Source organism: Perognathus longimembris, unplaced genomic scaffold (assembly GCF_023159225.1).
Source record: "Perognathus longimembris pacificus isolate PPM17 unplaced genomic scaffold, ASM2315922v1 HiC_scaffold_4813, whole genome shotgun sequence".
Taxonomy (NCBI): Eukaryota; Metazoa; Chordata; class Mammalia; order Rodentia; family Heteromyidae; genus Perognathus; species Perognathus longimembris.
This window is the reverse complement of record NW_025960172.1, coordinates 11,709-34,105: the sequence shown is the minus strand read 5'-3', so window position 1 is coordinate 34,105 and position 22,397 is coordinate 11,709. Positions and strand designations below refer to the sequence as shown.

Sequence of the window (22,397 nt, the reverse complement as noted above, 5' to 3'; positions counted from 1 at the left end):
CTCCACCCTTTCTACCCTTCCACCCAGTAACTCCCTCCCCTAGACTCATCTACCAGGCCTAGATTAGGACCTTATTCTATTTCAATCGGGTAATACCAAAGTAATATGAATTACTCCTAGTTTACAATATCTTACTGATATTGTACTAATTATTAATTAGCAGCACTACAAATTAAACTATCTTCTACCCAGGCTTCGGTGTATCTGTCAGCTATTATCACAATGCTGCATAATGCCACATAACAGCCCAACAGCTACCACAAAGAAGGCAGTTGCCCCTTACTACCACCTGGCTCCGAGCCTCAACAATCTAGGGCTCCTCTACTGACTCTCAGACTTCTCTATTGTCTCTGACATTTCTTGGTCCAGCACACATGTGGAAGGGAGCAAGACCTGCCACAAAAGCACAAGAATCTGGCTCTGGTCATGTCCTCTGAGACAAGATGAGGATTAAAGACAGCCTGCCCCAGCCTGGTCGACATCACCGTGGTGAAGGGCGTCCACCCTCCTTGAATCTGGTCAAACACTGGAACTCAATGGCCAATACAAAATGGTAGCAGTAACTGGGCCACAAATGCCAGGACTTAGGAGTCTGGAAGCTTCCAGTTCCCATCTCCCTGGTGCATAGGAAGCTTAAGGAGTCCCATGGAGATGCCCATGTGGACAGAAACCAAGGCCAACACACCTTGTCAGCCTTGTGAGTGCGCCATGTTGGAAGAGCCCCAGCTGAGTGGCCCCAGCCTACATCCTGTGGAACAGATCTGTGCCACCGTGTCAGGACCTACTTGGTTGCACGCTTGTGTCCTGGGTCAATTAGAATGGTTGCTCTGAGTTCCAGAGTGTTCGGGGAGGCATGTTGCATAACTATAGACAACCAGAATAGACTGCTGGGTGCAAAGCCAAGGAAGAAGTCAGGAGAGGAGGCCCCAGTAGGATGCCACAGAGGAGCAGACGAAGGCCCTCACCATCACCAAGCGACCACTCCCACTGCCCTGTGGCTGGGGACAGACACCCAGTGGTTAGCCATGATATTTTGAACTGCCCCATAGAGATCATCCTATGTTAAGAAAATGAGGGAACCTTTCACCAGCAAAACAAATACTCAGTCCAATTCACTATAAGGAAACGTATTCAGAAAACAGCCATAGAAGCGGGGCCTTAGGTTCTGTTGCTTACATATGTATATACGTTAGTCAAAATACCTACAACCGAACAATTATACTATAAAATTTAATTACCTTGTAACTCATGAGTACCACGAATTTTCAAATGATTAAAAACCAAGTGCTTCTCAAAAAGGTATACATTTAAAAGTAGCTACTGACTTGGATACAAATTACCAGTGCCCAGTTTGACTCTTGAAAAAACATGCATTCTAAATCAACACCCAAAACTGGAGGAAAAGAGAACTATTATCCCATGAGGGTCTTCTTCAGCACCAATACCATCAGCATTCTTTTAACTACTAAAGACGGAAGTGGAAGTGCACCTACACTGAACCACAAAAGGACTGTAGTGAATAATACACCATTCAGAGGGAATGAGAGATATGGCAATGTGTGCTACGTGTGGTCAATGAAAGTACAGAGCAGGGGTGTGTGTGCAGGTCATAGATGAGGCCTGGCATTTATTGTTCTTATCATGATGTGGAAATGAAATTCCAAGTTAATGTCCAGTTTTCTTTTTTCTACAGGTAGACAAACTGATTGAGAATAAGATAAAGAGAAGATTTGGCATTTCTCAGGGATGCCTCCGTGTATTGCGAAGGTGAACTGAGATCTAGGGTGATAAAAAGACATGATACGACACACATGAAGGTACAAAGAAGGCTCAGAAGAGAATGACACCAAAGGAAGAAAATATAACACTGTTGGCAGACTTGAAACAAGAGGTTTTTTTCGAATTATCACAGAGGAAGTAAAGAGATGATGGTATTAATAACAGAAATACCTGCATAGTTTGAAAATATCAGAACAAGTGACTAGAGATAGATAGATAGATAGATAGATAGATAGATAGATAGATAGATAGATAGATGGCTTAAAATTGATTGGAAACTGAGCTCTCACAAAGGTTGTTATGGAGAGGATACTTGGCAGTATTTCCCTGAACCAAGGTGGAAGGTCTAGATATTAAACAGTGATAGTCAAGAATTGCTAGAGCCAAGGTCTCTGGGGGAAGTTCAGATTGGCCTTGAGATTAAACAGTGCCAGTTAAGAATTGCTAGAGCCAGGGTCTCTGGGGAAGGTGAGATTGGCCTTGACCAGGGGAACCTGTTGTCTCTGCCTGCCCTAGGCTGAGCCCACAGGTGTGGGCCATCAACACTGATCTTTTCCCCTTCCCTCCCAGACCCCCTAGTTAGGGTGTGTTCTGATGTTGGCTGGGTTTTCCCATGTCCTTCTTCATTGGAATAGAGTTGTATTGATTTTTTATCTTTCTCCATAGATTCTAGGGAATCTTCAGCTCCTGAGATTCAATCCTTTGCTTCAGTTAGTCGGGACTGTAGGCTAGCTACTTGATTTTGAATCTCTTTTCCTTCTGACTGGTCTTTCCTGCTGATTTCCATGTCCTTGCTCTTAGGTCCTGCATGGACTTCTTTACTTCATTAACTTCATTAACTTTTTTTTGAGTGCTGTCTCTCAAATCTTTTAGCTGGGTGACTATCTTTTCTTTTGACTCTTTTAGTTCATTTATCTTTCTATTTGTGGAGGCCATGAAATTCTCCATTAATTTTTGCTTTGAATCCTCACGCTCTAGTATAGATGAATGAAGAGATTCAAACTTTTCAGTTATAATTTTTATCAGTAGACTTTGTAGATCATTTTGAGGGTTCTCTTCTATGTCTTTGATTGACTGCTCTGCTTCCTGTTTGTTTTGAGTGGGAGATGAGACTCCATTGTTTGCCATCTTTCTTGTGTTTCTTCTGCCCATTTGGACTGGGAATGCCAATCTACAAGCACATGTGAGCACTGTTTAAGACCCAAAGCAGACCTTACCAAGCACTGTTGTATATATCGTAGAAGTTCACAATTATATACAGATACCTTGTATACCCATATATACAATTAGATTTGGTGTTCCTAAAGAATACAACTTTGATATAACAACCAATCCTGAGCCGTGTATTCAGTAGTTACTTATTTACTGTTACAACCCTATGAGTAATTTTTGATCTTATATTAAGTTCTTTTTGGATGGGTTGGCTTTGTCTTTGAAGCCCTTTGATTCACTCAGATTGAGCAGGGATACCTTCTATCCAATAACCAGGGGTCAATGGAATCTGGAGGTCCTGGAAGTAAGTCAGGAGGGTAAGTTAGAGGTAGTAAAGAGAATAGAGTAAAATGTATGGGGAGGTTGATAATTTTAGTTTAGTGTCAGTGACGCGGAAATGTGGTGACAGTAGAATCAGTAGAAAGAACAAGGTTAAAATTAGAGAAAATGGAGAATTAGCAGAAAAGAGTGGAGGTGTTATTCATAAGAAAGTAATTTTTAAAGAAAGAGAATGTGAAGAGAGAAATAAAGAAAAAATACTGGAAGACAAATGCACAAAACAGAGAAAAATCATTTAAAAATAAACGCCAGAAAATCGAACAACAACCACAAACACAAAAACTTGAAAAGAAAAAAAGAGGTAAAAATGGAAAGTTAAAACCCAACCACATTTCCAAATTGCAAAAAATTAAAAAAAAAAAAAAAGGTTAAAAAATTTAACGCCTGGCTCTGAATAGGCTGTGGACTCAGCAGGGCGGGCCAACCCTGGCCTGGTTTACCCAGCTGACAGTTGCTTGCCTGGGGGAGGCTCCTCCCTTCTGGGCGGGGCGGCCTCCTGGCCAGAGATGGCTATGCAATTCAGCTCCATTTCGGGCTGGGAATTGGCTTCATCTGGGATGGGACTGTTTTTCTGTCTCGGGAAACATTTGTTTTCCCATTTGGTTGTTCATTGTGACAGCAGCTGCTCCCCGCTTTTGGTTTTAATTTAGGAATTCTGGAGGGCAGGGCACATCTGGCTGAGTTCACCTGAGTGTGTGAGCCCTGGTCTGGGCAGGGTTCATTCTCCTGGGCGGAGCTGGCTCTCACTGGTCAGTCCCTCTTGCCCTTTTCAAAGATGGCCCCTTTGTCCTCGCTTTCCCCAGGCCTGCTTTAGTTCCAGTCTGGTCTGACCCTATGCCAGTGTCAAATATGACGCTTTGTTCTGGCAGTGGGGGAAGGGCTGTCTTCCAGAAGCTGCTCTTGGGCACGTGTTAGAATGTCTTTTGTGTGTTACTCACGCTTCCTCTGCATTTCAGGCTGTCCATGCTCAGCCTGTGATTTGCTGCTGCCAGCTGGATGCATTCCTCCTGGTCGCTGCTGTGTGCTTTAGGTGCGGACGGTGTGGGGCACTGTGCAGGCACCAGCACTGGCATGGCAGCAGAATGTGGCATGGAGTTCAAATCTGTGTTTTCAGGCCAGCAAAGTCGATGTTTTCGTCCTGACCAGAATCCCTGCAATGTTATTACTTACTGGGCTGTCTTCTAACACTGAAAATGTCTCTGGAGTGGTAAAATTGCGATGTCGGAGGGCTCTGCTGCTCCTACGCCATCTTCTGAGAAGGCCCCTGTTTGGTGTTGAGTTTGCTGTGTGTGACCCTTCAAAGCTACACAAGCACCCGTGCCTGCTAGGGCCCTAGCTCTAGGCCAGGTAGGGGCCACCTCATGGTATACTGGGGTCAGAGTGGGAACAACCAGGAAATGGTGACTGGCTGTCTACATACCTCACTACATCTCCTCATTCCTTCCTGTCTGCTCTGCTCCCCTCCCCTCTGGTGCCTTCCTGATTATTTATTGGTATTTTAAACAAATTCAGCTGAAATCATGTGCGTGCGATGGTTCTGCTGCTACTGGCGTTTCATTAAGCTTTAATGTGTGGAGTGGGGAGCAAAGAGGAAGCCTCTCTCCCCAGGGTCCTTACACAGATGTCTGGGGACTTGGAGCTTGTGGGGCATGCTGGGGTGCAGGCCCTGGAGTTTGGGAAATGATCTTTTCACAAGCTTGTGCTTCTCAGTATCCTTCCTCCTTCCTTCCTTCCTTCCTTCCTTCCTTCCTTCCTTCCTTCCTTCCTTCCTTCCTTTCTTCCTTCCTTCCTTTTTCCTTCCTTCCAACCACCCTTCCTTCCTTCCTTCCCTCCTTCCTTCCTTCCTTCCTTCCTTCCTTCCTTTATTCCTTCCTTCCTTCTTTTCTTCTTCCCTTCCTTTCCTCCCTCTACCCATCTCTCACATTCGGCTACTACTGAGGCTTAAATTCAGGGCCTAGGCATTGACCAGTAGCCTTTGCCCAAGGCGAGTGCTTTAGTACTTGAGCCACAGCTCTGCTTCGGGATTTTTATTTGTCTGTCCTATTTCTTCTTCTTTCTACTTGTCTCTTCTTTTTTGGAGAGAAGAGTCTCACAGACTTCCCAGGCTGGCACAGTCCGCTGATCTCACCCTCCTGAGTAGCTTCCATTACAAGCATGAGTTGCAGCGTCCTTTCTGTTTTTCTGTCTCCCCACAGGCAGGCCTCCTCCTGTGGGCTGGGGGCCTCTGGGCTGGGCTGGAGGAGGGGAGGTAGGCACTGGGCAGTGGCCACCACCTCCACTGACAGCAGAAGCACGTTTTTGGGGTTGCTTTCGCCACTTCCTCCCCTGCAGGTCCAAGGGAAGGATGGCAGGCTTGGAGAAGGCATGGGTCAGGGGCCACCCGTGGCTTTAGGCCATAGACCATGTTCACCAGGGTCGTTGTCTCCTCCTGGTCTGAACCAGAGCACTGTTGTTAGAGTATTTTTTAGATTCTCAAAGATTCAGAGCCCAGTGGTTTCTGTTTGCTCCAATACAAACCTGCTTCAGATTTGCAGACTTCCCAGATTGAAGAATCCTAGTTGCCGAATCATGGTGAGGTCTTTGATCTGGACCATACCACTGGACTTCCCCAGCCAGAGCCCGCTGGGGAGCTCTGCACACCCCGAGCCCTTCTGCCAGGGCCAAGACTGGGCAGGACGGGAGGCAGGGGCCGGGTTGCACCGAGGAGAGAATGGATCCCAGAGGGGAGGCGGTGGCTGCATCTGAGCCCGTGCTGCCGGATTGCTTGTGTGGTGTCCGCCGCTGCCTCCTGTCCCTCCTCACGAGGATGTTCCAGTGAGATGCCCCCATCCCACAAGACCACTGTCCATCTCACGTGCTAGAAACACGGTCCAGGCGGGTGACTGCTTATTCTGAGAGCCAGTGGTGACAGACAGCATGAATCAAAGTGCTTGATCCAAAGCAAGGCAGGGGTTGGCTCTGTCTGAATCACCCAAGGGCTCGTGGCTCAGGCTCGCTTCAGACCCAGCTCAGCCCGTCCTCAGTCCTCTGGCAGCTAGGCCATCATCTCCTCTCCCCAGCACCACCTGGGTCTCATCACTTTAGAAATGGGTGCTCTGCTGCATAAAAGCCAGTCTATGTTGCTGGAATGAAATGCATCAGTAAGCATTGCAACCCTGGCTAAGAGTGGACGCTGTCATCTGCTGGGAGGTGACGTTGGATCCAGTTCCCCCAAAACAAGGAGCATGGGAAGTATTGCCTTCCATTGCCTGGCCACACGACAGGAAAGCTTCCTCCTGGAGAGCCCAGGGGCCAGGGAGCTGCTGCGGCGGTCTGGACACGGGCTACATGCTCTCCGGGACCAGGTGCTACCATCCAGAGCTCTGGAGGTCATTGTTTCCATCCTGGGCCTCTGATTTGGGGGCCTAGGTGACCCCTTGCGATGCATGGGGCCACCTAATCCTGTGACCAAGCGGCCAGTCTGCTCCCAAGCCTCCTTTCCCTTCCAGGGTAAAGGTCACAATGATTCCTCACTCTTGGCTCCCCCTGACCAGTGCCCTGAGCATGGCTGAGCTTTTCTGTTTGTTTGTTTGTTTGTTTTTTTGGCCAGTCCTGGGCCTTGGACTCAGGGCCTGAGCACTGTCCCTGGCTTCTTCCCGCTCAAGGCTAGCACTCCGCCACCTGAGCCACAGCGCCGCTTCTGGCCGTTTTCTGTATATGTGGTGCTGGGGAATTGAACCTAGGGCCTCGTGTATCCGAGGCAGGTACTCTTGCCACTAGGCTATATCCCCAGCCCAGGGCTGAGCTTTAAACCATAGTGTGTGCTAGGGTGGGCGTGGCGCACACCTTCATCACAATCCCCTTCAAAGCCAACGTTATTTAAACAATTTCTCTTCTTTCTCTGCCATCTCCTTTGGTTGGTTGGTGGTGATTAAAATTTGCTTTCTCTGCCCATGTTTATTTTGCCGCCGAGTGTCGAAGGGGCTGGGTGTATTTTGAATGACTTTAGCTAGTTTGCCACTCTGAGCCCCCTGATGTCTTATTTATTGTTGAATTTTACAATGATCTAAATCAAAGTGAATTAAACCAGGGCTATTTTATTTTTCCGGTGTGGTTGTTGTTTTTCTAGACGGGGGCCCTAGTGGTGGTTCGCTCTACCCTGGATGTTTGGAGTCAGCCGATTTTTTGGTCTCAAAATGGCTGGAGATTCCGTCTCTCCGGAGTCTCTGGGTGAGGGTTCCGCCCTCCCTCCCCATGAAGTGCTCACGGGTGACTCAGGAGGAGCAGACAGGCCAGTCTCCTGGACTGTCTGCCTTTCAGGTCAAATGAGAACCACAATGCATGGCAGAGCAGGGTGAAATCACCAGCAAAAGCCTCAGGATGCTCCGCTGCCCTGAGCATTGTGTTGGCCAGACAGCATGTTGTACAGAGGTAGAGTCCACTCCTCACAGGTTGCTGTAACCAGCGAAGGACACACGTCAGCTTCAAAGTTGGCATGAATCACTGACTGAAAAATAAAAAATAAAAAAAGGCGAGGCACCTGTGGCTCATATAGGTAATCCTTGCTTCTCAGATGGCTGAGCTCTGAGGGTCTCCGCTTGAAATTGGCCTGGGAAGGAGAGTCCTTGAGGCCCTATCTCCACTTAACCACTAAGAAGACAGACATGGAGTGGTGTCTCAAGAATGGTAGACCACCAACCTTGAGCGAAAAAGCCAAGGAATGGAACCCAGGTCCTGAGGTCTAACACCAATATCGGCACAAATCAAAACCGATGTCCAAGATAACGTTGGTGCAAGATGTTCGCAGTGTGTGTGGCGCTTTATACTTTGCACACCACCTCCTTGGGCAGGAACTTGAATTCTCAAGTCTAGGGAATGGTGGTGAGCAGAGGGGGGATTTTGGCTTCATGTCGAGTTAATGTGGGCAGCCTGCCATGTTCCCTTGGAACCCGCTTATCGGATCTCCCTGCAGCAACAGTGTGCAATACGGGAGCAATGTGTGCAGAACCCCATATATTACAGAGCCAGGCTATGCAGGGACCTGATGAGCTGGCTGAAGCCTGTCAGAGCCTCACCTCCTTATGGGAAGAGTCAGGTGGACATAACTCCCACATGAACCCGTGTCCTGAGGATTTTAGAAATTTGCCTAGGCCATGGCTCTGCAGAGGCCTAGGAAGCCAGCAGCACTCCACGTGGTCTCTTGGTGTCTAGAATAACCTTTATTCTAGCACTTGTCTATGAAGCTCCTGTCTCCACTCCTGGGCTGAGCTTGGCTCTGTTGTGAACATCTCCCTCTCAGCCGCATGTCCCCCAGACCAGACCCAGACTTGCTACAGGTTCAACTTCCACAGATGCAACGAAAAGCCGCCACGAGGTGGCAGCACGCCACAGTCCGTTCCCCACCAGTGCATCCCAGACTGGCCAGCAGGCGGCCACCCGGTCACCCTGGTCCTGTGATTCCAGTGGCACCTGAGTCTCCACCAGAGTCCCTGGCAAAGAGTTGAACCAGGAAAGTGCCCGGGTTGGAAGTCATTCCTCTAGGATGCTCAGTCTGTCCCCTGCATACACTCAGGGTATAAACAGATTTCTCTGTGTCCATCATCAGCTTCTCCATAACCCCTTTGCTCATGCCAAGGATGAAGGAGACAGGAGCCGTGAGGACCCCTGCTGCCTGGTGATACCACTGGCAGACATGGGGCCTGGTCAGGTGACAGATGGAAATCCTGGGTCAGGATAGGAGCCGCTGGGAGGTGAGGTGGGCAAGACTTGAGAAGTGAGGACTGGGTCCTGTGTTCTAGGTGACGGGTATAAAACTCTGTCCATCAGGGCACGGACACAAGGGAACTCCTAGCTATGCTTCAGGATAAGTCTGCACTTGAGCCCTACTGGCTGGTAGAGCCTGCTCAGTTCAGGGCTGAAGTCTTGTAAGCCTAAGCAGCTGTGCAGAGTACCTGGTGATGGTGACCACCAGGGGGTGCTAGGAACCCCACCCCCACACGCTCAGGTGCGAGACCAGTATATAAAAGGACTTTGCCAACATTGCATTTCTTTTTTTAATCTTTATTGTCAAAGCGTGATACAGAGGGGTAACAGATTCATAGGATAGGCAGATAGTACATTTCTTGTTCTACTTGTTACCTCCTCCCTAATTTGCCCCTCCCCCTCTCCCTCTCCCTGTCCCCCAAGAGTTGTGCAGTTGGTTTACACCAAATGGTTTCTAAGTGTTGCATTTTGAATGGTTTTCCTTTTCTTCTTGGTCTCTTGAGTTTGGTATTCCCTCTACCTTCCGCTGGTCTAATACGCATATCACACATTATCCAGGGTACTCGTATGTAGTACAGTTGTCGCGAGGGTACAGCCTCAGGAAGGGACTGCAAGAGAAACAAAACTAGATAAGCCACTCAGTCAAACAAACAGACAAGGAAAAAGAGAAAAAAAGTGTATTACGAGTTCACATGGCGTTTTGAGACTAATTTCAGCAGAGGTAAAACTCTTCTTTCCATAGCGTGGGGTTCATTTCACTTCCTATTGTCTTATGTGGTCCTATGGGTATAGATATTGGGTATTCTGGTCTTCAATCATGACAGGCCTATTCCTGTACTAGCCAATCCCCATGAGGGACACCATAGGATTTATGTTTCTTTGGGTCTGGGTCACTTAATTTAGAATGATTTTTTCCAAGTGCTCCCATTTCCTTACAAACGGTGCAGTGTCATTCCTTCTGATAGAGGCATGGAATTCCATTATGTATATGTACCAGATTTTCCGGATCCACTCGTCTACTGAGTGGCATCTAGGTTGATTCCATGTTTTAGCGATGACGAGTTGTGCTGTGATGACCATACTTGCCACCAAATCCACTGCAGTTCTTACAAGCCCAACGCCTTCTATCCAGATAAGTCTGTATCTCTGCCATTCAGCACAATAAACACGTGGAGAGAAAAGTTGTGGACCCAACTGGAGAAGTTCCAAATAGCAAGCCAGTGTGGTGGGCCACCTTGCTCTCTGGCCTCTCTGGTAATACCGTGTGGCACACGGCTTTTTGCCAGACGTGAGGGTTTCTCCTGGGCTTCTATTTGCATCTCGTCTCCAGGATGCTCCTGACCCAAGGAGGAGTCTTGGCCTCCCTGAAGCTTATGGTCTAAATCTGTAAAATGGTATTGAGTGACATGGTACTTATTGAGCAAATTCTACAATGGGAAGAGGATTCGAATAACAGCTGAACTATCCACACAAACTTACCACGTACGAAGTGAGTGGAAAATCACCATCCAAGTACTTCAGGCTAAAAATATGCAACCTCGGATCAAATATCCAGCGAAATTGGAGTTCACATGTGAAGGGAAAACCAGATCTTTTCACACCAAAGAGGAGCTAAAGGAGTCTGTGAATAAAAAACCAGCACTACAGCGAATTCTAAGAGGGGAGCCCCACCCAACAGAGATCGTACAAGACACACAGTCAGAAACAGAAAGAAAATACAATAGTCAAAGTCCAATAGAAACAACAGCTCACTAAAGACAAGAAAAAGAAAAAAAGAGGAAAAAACAGCCCAACAAGAAAATTGAAGGAGAAAGAACACCCTTATCCTTGATCTCTTTAAATATAAATGGTTTAAACTCTCCTATAGAGAGGAGCAGACTGACAGGATGGATCCCCAAACAAAAAGTTGACATCGCTGCCTACAAGAGACCCACCTTACAGCAAGAGAAAAAAACAGGTTCCGAATGAAAGCATGGAGCAAGATCTACCAAGCAAACGCACCTACCAAACCGGCAGGTGTAGCCATTCTGATCTCAGACAAGCTGGACTTTTCATTAAAATCAAGTCAAAAAGACAAAGAAGGACACTACATATTAATACAAGGAAAAATCCAGAATCAAGACATCACGGTGATAAATGTATACTCACCGAACAAAAGAGGCCCGACATATGTCAAGCAAATTCTCACAGAATTACAGAACAAGATAGACGCAAACACAATCATAGTGGGTGACCTTAATACCCCACTCTCTCCAAGACAGATCCAACACCCAGAGGATTAGCATGGAAACTGAGGACCTAAGTAACACCATATCCCAAATGGATCTGACAGACCAATACAGAATCTTCCACCCTACAGAGACCCAATACACCTTCTTTTCAGGAGGCCATGGATCATATTCCAAAATAGACCACGTCATAGCCCACACAAAGGACCTCAGCAAATACAAAAGTATAGACGTCATCCCATGTATTATATCTGATCACAGTGGATTAAAGGTAACCCTCAACAACAAAGGATACCACAGAGGCTATACACACTCTTGGAGGCTATACCCACACTGCTATCCAACACTTGGGCCACAGACCAAATTAAAGATGAAATCAACGAATTCATAAGCCACAATGACAATGAAAACACATCACAAAGAAACCTATGGGACACAGCTAAGGCAGTACTGAGGGGCAAGATCATTGCCCTCAGCACTCACATTAAAAGAATGGAAGCAGAGCAGGTGAATAACCTCACGATGAAACTAAAACAACTGGAGAAACATGAAATGACAGAATCTAAACGACTAGGAGGGGAGAGATCACAAAGATTAAAGAAGAGATAAATCTGATTGAATATAGAAAGACCATTCAACAAATAAGACTAAAAGCTGGTTCTTTGAAAAAATAAACAAAATTGACAGACCCCCACAACACTTACAAAAACAAGAAGAGACTCATATACGTAAAATCAAAGACTCCACTGGAAAAATTACAACAAGTACACACGATATTCAAACAATCATAAGGAGCTATTTCCAAAAGCTCTACTCAGCAAAAAACAATAATTTTACAGACATGGATTAATTCTTAGAGAAGTACAAACTGCCCAAACTGAACCAAGAAGAAATAAATCAACTAAATAAACCAATAACTTACAGTGAGATACAGGAGGTAATCAAGAACCTCCCAGCAAAGAAAAGCCCAGGCCCAGATGGATTCACCAACGAATTCTTCAAAACCTTTAGTGAGGAGCTAATACCAATACTCCTCAAAGTCTTCCGTGAAATCGAAACAGAGGGAGAAATCCCAAACTCATTCTACGAAGCTAATATCATACTCATTCCCAAACCAGGCAAAGACCCAACAAAAAAAGACAAGTACAGACCAATATCACTAATGAACACAGACGCAAAGTTCCTCAATAAAATATTAGCTAACAGGATCCAGAAACTGATCACGAAAATCATACATCATGACCGAATAGGCTTCATCCCACAGTCACAAGGATGGGTCAACATCCGTAAATCAATCAACGTAATTCACCACAAAAACAGATCTAAAATTAAGAATTACATTGTTATCTTAGTCGATGCCCAAAAAGCCTTTGAAAAAATACAACATCCATACCTATTAAAAGCTTTGGAGAGAACAGGAATAGATGGAACATTCCTCAAAACAATAAAAGCCATATACAACAGACCAACTGCTAATATCATATTAAATGGAGAGAAACTTAAATCATTCCCCCTAAACTCAGGAACAAGACAAGGATGCACACTTCTTTTCAACATAGTGCTGGAATCCCTAGCCATAGCAATAATGCAAGAGGAGGACATCAAACGGATCCACATCGGCAAGGAAGAAATCAAGTTATCCCTATTCGCAGACGACATGATCTTCTATCTGAAGGACCCAAAAAACTCAGTCCCCAAACTCCTTCACCTATTAAACCAATTTGGCAAATAACAGGATACAAAATCAATCCACAAAAGTCAGCAGCTTTTCTGTACACCAGCAATATACAAACAGAAAAGGAAATTATGGAAACATTTCTATTTACAATAGTCAAAAAAAGAATAAAGTACCTAGGGATCAACTTAACCAAGGATGTGACAGACCTATTTAATGAAAACTATAAAAATCTAATAAAGGAAATCAAAGAAGACACAAGGAGATGGAAAGACCTCCTATGCTCATGGAAGGCAGAATCAATATAGTGAAAATGGCCATATTGCCCAAAGTGTTATACAAATTCAATGCAATCCCCATCAAGATCCCAGCTACATTCTTCACTGAAATAGAGAAAGCAACCCATAAGTTCATATGGAACAGCAAAAAACCTAGAATAGCCAAAGCAATTCTAGGCAAAAAAAAGCAGGGCAGGAGGTATCACAATACCACACTTCAAGCTCTACTACAAGGCCATCATAACAAAAACAGCATGGTATTGGTATAAAAACAGATCGGAAGACCAATGGATTAGAATTGAAGATCCAGAAATAAAACCACACTCTTACAGTCAGCTGATATTCGACAAAGGAGCTAAGGACATACAATGGAATAAACATCACCTCTTCAACTACTGGTGCTGGGAGAACTGGGCAGCCATATGCAGAAAACTCAAAGTAGACTCAAGCCTATCACCATGCACCAAGATCAACTCAAAATGGATCAACGACCTCAATATCAGACCTGAATCCTTGAAACTAATGAAGGACAGAGTAGGAAAGACGCTAGAACTTATAGGCACAGGAAGGAACTTCCTGAATAGAGTCCCAGGGGCACAACCAATAGGGGAAAGACTTGACAAATGGAACTACTACAAATGAAAAAGTTTCTGCACAGATAAGGACATAGCCACCAAAATAGAAAGACAACCAACGATATGGGAAACGATATTTACCAGCAGAGCAACAGACAAAGGCCTGATATCTGTCATCTACAGAGAACTCAAAATCTAAGCCCCTCCAAGCCCAATAAACCTATTAGGAAATGGGCAAAGGAGGTAAAGAGAGACCTCACAAGAGAAGCTATAAAAATGGCAAAGAAACACATGAGGAAATGCTCAACATCCCTGCTAGTAAAGGAAATGCAAAGAAAAACAACCCTGAGATACCACCTCACCCTAATTAGAATGGCCTATACTCTGAACTCAGGCAACAACAAATGCTGGAGGGGGTGCGGGGAAAGAGGAACCCTTCTCCATTGTTGGTGGGAGTGCAAATTAGTACAACCACTTTGGAGAACAGTATGGAGGTTTCTCAAAAAGCTCAATATAGACCTACTCTATGACCCAGACATACCACCCCTAGGCATCTATCCTAAACAGCAAACCCCAAGATATCAAAAAGACATTTGTACTTCCATGTTTATCGTGGCACAATTCACAATAGCCAAAATATGGAAACAAAACAGATGCCCCTCCACCGATGAATGGATCCAAAAAATATGGTACTTACACACAATGGAATACTACATAGCGATTAGGAATGGTGAAATATTGTTATTCGCATGGAAATGGTCAGAACTGGAACAAATAATGTTGAGCGAGACAAGCCTAGAACACAGAAAACAAAGGGGCATGATCTCCCTGATATATGACTGTTAACAAAGGGAGACGGAGAGACAGTAGAGACCAAGTCTGTGAAACCAAAAACTGCTTGTCAAATAGTGTTCCCCACAGGATTGGGGCAGCGACCCAACAGCATGTAACTAAAACCAAACAATTACTCAACATATAAAGGTCAAAAATTGACCTCTCAGGGGAATACAATAGCTCAAAAGCTAAGTATTTACGTTCCTATAAGACTACTGTCGACATGTGGTCATGAAAAAACATGCATTCTAAAGCAACACCCAAAACAGGAGGAAAAGAGAACTATTATCCCACCAGTGTTTTCTTCAGCTTCAATACCATCATCATTCTTTTATCTACTCCAGACAGAAGCGGAAGTGCACCTACACTGAACCACAAATGGACTGCAGTGAATAATACACCATTTAGAGGGGATGAGAGAAACAGCATTGTGTGCTACGTGTACTCCCTGCAAGTACACAATAGGGTGTGTATGCAGGTCATAGATGAGGCCTGGTATTTATTGTTTTTATCATGAATGTGGAAATGAAATTCCAAGGTAATGTCCAGATTTCTTTTTCCTACAGGTAGACAAACTGATTGAGAATAAGATGAAGAGAAGATTTGGCATTTCTCGGGGAAATTCCAAAGGTATTCCGAAGGTGAACTGAGATCTAGGGTGATGCAAAGACATAATACTAAACACATGAAGGTACAAAGAAGGCTCAGAAGACTGACAGCAAAGGAAGAAAATATAACACTTTTGGCAGACTTGAGACAAGACTATTTGGGGAATTATCACAGAACTAATAAAGCGATGATGATATTAATAACAGAAATACCTGCACAGTGTGAAAATATCAGCCTAGTAAGCCATTAAATTCATAAGAGAAGGCAAGGGAAAGAAATAAGAAGTAGCACGTGTGGAAATGTCTTAAGAAACCAAAACTAGAAAAGTTATCAAAACAGTGAGTAGAGTTGGGTAGATGAAGGGCTTACAATTGAGTGGAAAGTGAGCTCTCAGAAAGGTTGCTCTGGAGAGGCTACATGGCAGAATATCCCTGAACCAAGGTGGAAGGTCTAGATATTAAACAGCCCCAGTGAAGAATTGCTTGAGCCAGGGTATCCGCGGGTAGGTCGGATGAGGCTTGAGCCAAAGAACCTGGTGTCTCTTTCTTGAGGAGGTTGAGCCCACAGGTGTGGCCCATCAACAATGATCTCCTCCTCCCCCTTCTGTGGCCCCTCCCCCCAGATAGGGTGTATTACGGTGCAGGCTGGTTCTTTCCCATGTCCTTCTTCACTGGAGAAGAGTTGGCACATACCGGCTTGGGTCATTGTTTAGGGAGTCGCTGATCTCCGATGCACCAGTTCAGCTGATGGCAGTGCTCTGTGTTTTCTCCAGATAAATACATGAAATATGTGTGTGTGTGTGTGTGTGTGTGTGTGTGTAACCATATATGTGTGTGTGTTTATAGTCATAAACATATGTGTACTTATATTTATGTACGCACATATTCCTGTATATTTACCCTTCTGCAGCCCTGCCTGACAATTTATCTAACATCCAAGTCTGTAGATTGTTATTGAAGAGAAAAATGCCCCTTCATCAGAGTAGTGCATTTAGTAATGGAGATAGCATTGTAAATGCCATCCAAGTGGAGCTCAGTATGGAGGGGCACTCATGCGTTGTTAGGCCCCCGGGGGGAAGGTTAGAGGGGACTCACTGTGAGCCCGTGTCCCCGAGAGGCCCTGGAGAGCCGGCAGGCAGGGTCCCTGGGACAGCCCACCGGTGCTGCAGGCCTCCGGGGTCACCGCCCCGGGAACCTGCTCTTGCATCTCAGGTAATCGCGGAGGGTGTTGGCCATGAGCCGGGCAGTTCTCTTAGCAGGGGGCTTTCCGGTGCTGACCACGGGCCTGAGGGCCGCCGTTGTGGGGCCGGAGGGGGCGCAGGCTGCTGCCTGGCTTTGGGGATGAAACCTTCCTTCCCCACCTCCAGCAGCTCCGCCCGCACCCGCAGCCCCGGCCCCCAAGGCACCCTGTTCTAATCCTCCTCCAGCTGGGTTTCCTTGCTGGGCGCCTCCTTGGTGCGGGGCTGGCCCTGCGCTGCAAGCCCGGGGTTGGGCACCGCGGCGAGGGCGCTTCTGGGGAAGCGGGTGCAGGAGCATCTGTGTCCGGCGGCCCCTGCTCTCCTGGGCCTGGGCAGCCCGGATCCTGGCGCTCACGGCCTGCAGACGCTGCTCCCGCTCCTGGCGCAGCCGCACGAAAAGCTCCTGCCAGGACTCGCCCGGGGCCGGGGTGGCCTCCTTAAACTCCTTTCTGCAGCGGACTTGCCACAGCCTGTCTGTGCCGCCGGGTGCCACGGTCCTGCTGTGACCGTTCCCGGGACTGGGGTGCTGAGCTGCGGGAAGAGGCTCGGGCACGAGCTCGAACAGAACGCGGGGTGTCCGGGCACCACCGAGGGAACTGTGCGGGGGAAGCGCGCAGACCTCCTGGGCAGTGGAGGGAAGAAGCGGGAGGGGCCTGGGTCCCGAGTACACCGGGGTCCTCAGGGCCACTCTGTGGAAAGGGAAGGCTGCCCCTTCCTCTTCCTCCTCCTCTTCACCTTGCTCTTCCTCCTCATCTTCTCCTTCCCCTCTCGGCTCTCCCCAGGGCACAGAGTCCCCATGCGGAGGGAGTGGAAAAAGGGAAATCCGCCCCTGTCTGTGCAGCACACCTGACTCGACTGGCCCCCCGGGGAAATCCGGAGGGTCGCCCTCGGGCGGCACCGTTGGCTCCTCTCGGGCGGGATCAGGAGCTTGAACAAGAACCAGCTTGCCTGCCTGGTCTCCCTTGACCTCGCTACTCGTCGGGACCCTCTCCGGGGATTCCAGAACCACACCTGCCTCCTTCATCAGCTCTTCCCACTCAGCCCACTCCGACTGCATGGGGCCATCCTGCCTGGGCTCCCGAGCGCCATCCCGCTCGGGGTCCTGCCCCAGGAGGGCTGGCACGAGCCCTGGGTGGCGGCCCAGCAGAGCCACGGTCTCCCAGCGCAGGTCCAGCTCCTTGGCCAAGCTGCCCACCCGCTGGTGCTCCCTAAGCCCCTGAACCGTGCTCCTCACTCCCGTGGTCTCCAGGATCTCCGGCATGAAGGGTAGGATGGAGAGCAGCCTCAGGGTCTTCCGGATCTCCTCCGTGTCCCCGCTGCGGGCCAGGTGCTCCTGGAGCTGCCTGGCGGCTGCCCAAGCCCCCTCCACAACCCGGGTTCCGGGGCCACACGGCTCCTTGGCCCCGCTCTGAGAGGAAGGATCCGCACCTGCCAAGCTCCACCTCTTCCGCTTCTGCTTCCTTTCCCTGGGTTCCTGAACTTCCTCAGTGGGTGCTGGAGCGCCATCCCGCTCCTGGTCCTGGCCCATCAGCTCTGTCCAGAGTGCTGAGTTTCCACCCAGGAGAGCCAAGCTCTTCCAGCGCTTTGCCATCTCTTTGGCCAAACTGCCCACCTGCGGGTGTGCTCTGAACGCCTTCACTGTCCTTCTGACTCCCGTGGCGGCGAGGATCTCCGCCGTGATGGGCAGGACGGACAGCAGCATCAAGGACTTAAAGAGTTCCTCCTCTTCAGTGCTGGAGGCCAGGCGCTCCTGGAGCTGCCCCACGGCCCCCCACACCCACTCGTCCACCTGTGTGATGATGCCACACTGGAACACGTGTGGAGAGATGCAGGGACCACTCACCTGGGTTCCTCGATCCAATGGCTCATGAGTCCCGCAGTGAGAGAAATGATCCGGCTCATCCTCTTCCTCTTCTCCTTCGTTCTCCTCCTCTCTTTCCCCGTCCCCCTCATCCTTCCTCTTCCTCTCCTTTTCTGCCTCCCTCTCTCCCTCTCTAGGGCCATCCTGCCTGGGCTCCCAAGCGCCATCCCGCTTGGGGACCTGCCCCAGGAGCACTGGCACCAGCCCTGGGTGGCGGCCCAGCAGAGCCACGGTCTCCCAGCGCAGGTCCAGCTCCTTGGCCAAGCTGCCCACCAACTGGTGCTCCCTAAGCCCCTGAACCGTGCTCCTCACTCCTGTGGCCTCCAGGATCTCCGGCATGAAGGGCAGGACAGAGAGCAGCCTCAGGGTCTTCCGGATCTCCTCCGCGTCCCTGCTACGGGCCAGGCGCTCCTGGAGCTGCCTGGCGGCTCCCCAAGCCCCCTCCGCCGCCTGGTATCCTGGGCCCAGAGGCTCCTCGGCCCTGCTCTGAGAAGAAGGATCCGCACCTGCCAAGCTCCACCTCTTCCGCTTCTGCTTCCGTTCCCGTGATTCCAGAACTTCCTGGGTGGGCGCTGGGGCCCCATCCCGCTCCGGGCCCCGGCCCATCAGCTCTGCCTCGAGCGCTGGGTTTCCACCCAGGAGAGCCAAGGTCTTCCAGCGCTTCGCCATCTCCTTGGCCAAACTGCCCACCTGCGGGTGTGCTCTGTACGCCTTCACTGTCCTTCTGAGTCCCGTGGCGGCCAGGATCTCCGCCGTGATGGGCAGGACGGACAGCAGCCTCAGGATCTTGCGCAGTGCGTCCCCTTCGGCGCTGGAGGCCAGGCGCTCCTGGAGCTGCTCCCCGGCCCCCCACACCCAGTCCGCCGTCTGCGTCCCGACGCCACCCAGGTCCAGGTCTGCACACAGGCCCGGGCCGCTCACCTGGCTTCCCGCCTGCAGTTCCCTCGCCCCGCTGGGACAGCACTGATCCGCGGTGGATGCCTTCCACATCTCGCGCTCCTGCGCCCCGTTCCTCTCCCCCTGCCCCGGATCCTCCTCCGTGGGCTCGGGAACCACAGCCTGCTCCGCGACCTGGCTACGAGCCTCTGACGGGTGGCTCGGCACAGCCAAGATCTCCCAGCGCTCGGCCAGCTCCTTGGCCACACTGCCCACCTGCTGGTGCTTGCTCAAGGCCTCCAGCGTCCCCCTGACACCCGTGGCCGCCAGGATCTCCGGCGTCATGGGCAGGCGGGAGAGCAGCCTCAAGGAGCGGCGGAGCTCGTCCGCGTCCGTGCTGGAGCCCAGGCGCTGCTGGAGCTGCCGCACGGCCCCGCACGCCCACTCGGTCGCGCCCATGCCGATGCCCACACCGTCCACGTCCTCAGAGATGCGCGGGCCACTCACCTGGCTTCCTGGGTGCTGTAGGTCACTCGCCGTGCTCTGGGCACTCCTCCTCTGGTCGGTCGGTCGGTTGATCGGTCGGTTGGTGTGTCGCTGCTGCGAGGCTGGCCTCCGCTTCCTGCTCTTGGTCTGCTTCCTTCCGTGGTCGCCTTCCAAAGCAATCCGGCCGGCCAGCTTCCCGCCTTATATAGGCCTCTGCCTGACCCCCCCTCCTGACAGCTCCGCCTCTAAACCCCTCCCCACGGCACACGCCCTCCGTGCCCTCGGGTCCTGCCAGGGGTTCTGACCACAGGCCTGGCCTTCCACAGGGTCCTCCCCCCAACTCCACGGCCCTCTGCCTGCTCTGCCCTTCTTGTCCCGACCTCCTGGGTCCAGATAGCCCTCACCCTTCCCTTGACCTGGGGTCCCAGCCTCGGTGCCATGGCCCTCTCCACCAACCCTCACTTTGTGTCAACCCTGAGGACCATATCCTCCCTCTCTGGCCCTTCATTTCCTCCTCTCCCCATAGCCCTAGGCACACTTTTGTATTTACTCCCCAAACTCCAGGGCTGGGGACCATTTCTCCTCCGTGTATGCATGTATATATATACACACATGCGCACATATATCTAAGTATACACATATATAAATCAATATTTATGTTTGCACACATATTTTACATGTCTGTATGTTTATACAGGCGTGTGCATTATTCCTCCCTTTCCTTCCCTTCTCTGGTTTCTTTGAGGGGTTGTGGGCCTGCTGGCCTTCTGGGGAACAGATTTGTTTGCTTGCTGGGTTTCAGATACAGGGTCTTAGGGGAGGTCCAGTTTGGCCTTGAGCTTGGGAACCTGCTGTCTCTGCCTCCTGTAGGCTGGGCTCACAGGTGTGGGCCCTCAGACACTGACCTCCCACCCCCTGCTGTTAGGGTGTGTTCTAATGCAGGCTTGTTCCTTCCGGGGTGGTAGTACACAGGCTGGGTGGATGGGTTGTAATTCCCCAATGTGGTTCTGCATTGTCCTCCATCCTGTCATGTGTGGGCACTTCTTGAGTTTGGATCATTGTTTAGGGAATCTCTGATCATATATGCCACTATCCAACATAGAAAAATTGTTAGGTATGTGAGTAAAAAGCTTTTTGAGGCAATTGCAAAAGGAGTTTCTTTCCAGGTTTTATAGAAAAGCTATTGATTTCTGAGGGTTTATTTTGTATGCTGCTACATTGCCAAAGGTTTGGATCAGCTCAAGTAACTTGGGCTTAGACTCTATGGGGTTCTTCTTGTAGTTTTTTTTTTTTTTTTAAACTACCGGACATGCTTAATTAAATAACTTCCCTTTAGTGTACTATTATCATATATATGAAAGTGATAGTGCTACTTAATATTTTTTTTAATTTTTATTATCAAACTGATGTACAGAAATATTACAGTTTAATATTTATTAAGATACCATTTTAAGTAACCAAATTCTCTTTTTGAATTAATTTAGATGAATGTTATATGCACACTTTAATCAGGGAATTCAAGAGACCTGGAAACAAGTTATCAGGAGACAGGAAGACTCGGATAGTACTCATCATCATCCTGTTTCTTGTTTTAAACATATACAGAAAAGCACAGAAATGTCATTTAAACAGAAGAGTATATTGGGAACCCTTGTACTTTGTAACAATCGAAGCAAATATCCCCTGGCTAAGACATGGAGTACCTTCAGTATCTTTAAATCCCCTCACCTGTAAGTATCCATTCAGACAAACTGTTCAAATCCTTCTCATTTTCTTTCTGAATCTTAAAACCTTTGGCTCAAGGCGAGTGCTTTACTATTTGAGCCACAGATCTGCTTCTGGCTTTTTAGTTGTCTCTTCTATGTCTTCTTCTTTTGATTTGTCTCTTCTTTTTGGAGATAAGAGTCTCCCAGACTACCCAGGCTGGCTTTGAACCACAGTCCGCAGCTCTCAGCCTCCTGAATAGCTTCGGTTACAGGCATGGGTGGTGGCGTCCTTTCTGTTTGTCTGTCTCCTCACAGGCAGGCCTCCTCCTGTGGGTGGGTGCCTCGGGGTTGGGCCAGAGGAGGGGGAGGTAGGCACTGGGCAGTGGCCACCACCTCCAGTGACAGCAAAAGGACTTATTGATGGGGTTGCTTTCGCCACTTCGCCCCTTGCAGGCCCCAAGGAAGGATGGTGGGCTTGGAGGAGGCCTGGGTCAGGGGCCCAGCATGGCTTCAGCCCATAGACCATGTTCATCAGCATGGTTGGCTCCTCCTGAGTCTGAACCGGAGTCCTGTTGTTAGAGCTTTTTTTTAGATTCTCAAAGATTCAGAGCCCAGTGGTTTCTGTTTGCTCCAATACAAACCTGCTTCAGCTTTGCAGTCTTCCCAGACTGAAGACTCCTAGCTGCCGAATCATGGTGAGGTCTTTGATCTGGACCATACCTCTGGTCTTCCATGGCGAGACTCCGGCTGGAGAGCTCTGCTTGTCCCTAGCCCTTCAGGCAGGGCTGAGTCTGGGAGGGGAGGGCAGCAGGGGCCTGGTTGCACTGAGGAGGGAATGGATCCCAGAAGGTAGGCAGTGGCTGCATCTGAGCCCATGCTGCCCGGATTGCTTGTGTGGTGTCCGCCGCTGCCTCCTGTCCCTCTTCATGAGGATGTTCCAGTGAGATACCCCCAGCCCAC

General features: G+C 49.1%; 2 long non-coding RNA genes across 2 annotated transcripts in view; one reads left to right on the top strand and one right to left on the bottom strand.

The window, feature by feature from the left end:
- LOC125344955 overlaps window positions 1–6,750 on the bottom strand; it is a 14,306-nt gene extending 7,556 nt beyond the window's left edge. Inside the window, exons 1-2 of the long non-coding RNA XR_007209679.1 lie at window positions 6,682–6,750; window positions 2,274–2,280 (exon numbers count right to left, since the gene is read on the bottom strand). This is a non-coding gene — a long non-coding RNA (uncharacterized LOC125344955). The remainder of the gene's footprint in view (window positions 1–2,273; window positions 2,281–6,681) is intronic.
- LOC125344954 lies at window positions 2,381–22,397 on the top strand. Its single transcript, XR_007209678.1, has 3 exons — window positions 2,381–2,394; window positions 6,035–6,061; window positions 22,291–22,397. It is a non-coding gene; the product is annotated as an uncharacterized LOC125344954 (long non-coding RNA).